The sequence below is a fragment of the Otolemur garnettii genome, unplaced genomic scaffold (genome assembly GCF_000181295.1).
Source record: "Otolemur garnettii isolate 467f Iridium unplaced genomic scaffold, OtoGar3 scaffold00014, whole genome shotgun sequence".
NCBI lineage: Eukaryota > Metazoa > Chordata > Mammalia > Primates > Galagidae > Otolemur > Otolemur garnettii.
The window spans coordinates 353,932-355,228 of record NW_003852409.1 but is presented as its reverse complement, the minus strand read 5'-3'; the positions used below and the strand labels follow the sequence as shown (position 1 = coordinate 355,228).

Genomic DNA, 1,297 nt, shown 5'->3' with positions numbered 1-1,297 from the left:
TCCTTTTGTCTATTTTATTCTTTGCTTTTGTGAATGTTTTGCCTTTAGGTCTTTAAGTCTACAATTCCCTCTCTTCCCCACACATTCCCTTGCCCATATCCTCCTTCCTGCTATAATTTTTAATTAAATCAATATTTATATTATGATTACATAAATATTATTCATAACTAAATAGGACTAATGTTCAAAATAGTTCTTTGGTACCCTGACACCAACCAATCAGAAGAGAGGCCAAAAGGTCGGTAGGGTCCTGAGAGACTCCTACTTTGCCAATTATTAATCTTTTAATAGCAAGATGAAGGGTGAAGGTAGTGCCTAGGGGTGTCCAAGGGAGATAACAGGATAATAAGGAAGTACTGGTTATTTATCAATTATTATATAAATACTCTTAATATTTTAACAACCAATATAGGTAGCCTAGCTAAATATAAAGCCCTGCAGCTATTCTTACATTTTCTTTTTTTTATAACTTTATTCTCCTAAAGTTAAAAATAGTTATTCTCCTTACAAATTCAACCCACACTCTCCAACACTCTTTAGCTCCTCTAACCTGCTTTGCCTCTTCTCTTGGACACATCCCACCTGATGTTTACAGTCCATGCTCTGCTAGAGTCTGGCTTCTTTCTGAGCCTGCTACTCAATTATCAGTTTTAGAATTCCTGTCACCTCCTCCATCCTACAATGTATCTCCAGTTTCCTAGAACCTAAGTATTCTTCTTTCTTGGATTATTCTCTTGCTTTGGTGGAACACATTGTCCATTAACTTACCGAGGGTACATGCATGGAAGTTAAATTTTTTGAGATCCTGCAAGGCTGATAAATGACTACTTTATCCCCACCTTTCATTCTGGTTTGGCTAAGTATAGAAGTCTAGGTTGATAATGTTCCTTTTTGAGGGAATTATGGTCTTCCTGATTCTATGAACAGTATCTTATTCCCAAGCCTTTGTATATAACCTTTTGTCTTTAACTCTGAAAACTTTCTGAATCTTCTCTTCTTCCCTAGTTTTCTGATATTCTACTAGAATAGGACCTGTTGTGAATCAGTTTTTATCCATGTCCCAAGTCCTGATAAAGTCACTTCGTTCTTGGAAATTCATATCGTTCAGTTATGGAATATTTCTTCTTATGTTGTTTCTTTCAAAGTTTCTTCCCTACTTTCCTCTCTGTTTTGTTTTCCTGTGACATCTGTTATTTGTACATTAGACCATTCTTGCCTTTTTTCTTCTATTTTTGCATTTCTTTGTAGGTTCTTTTTTTTTTTTTTGCAGTTTTTGGCTGGGGCTGGGTTTGAACCT

The 1,297-nt window shown here is 35.5% G+C and overlaps 1 protein-coding gene across 1 annotated transcript in view; it reads right to left on the bottom strand.

The window, feature by feature from the left end:
* The window catches only part of MELK (maternal embryonic leucine zipper kinase), an 85,831-nt gene that overhangs the window by 31,216 nt on the left and 53,318 nt on the right, over positions 1 to 1,297 (bottom strand). The gene's annotated exons all lie outside the window — the stretch shown is intronic.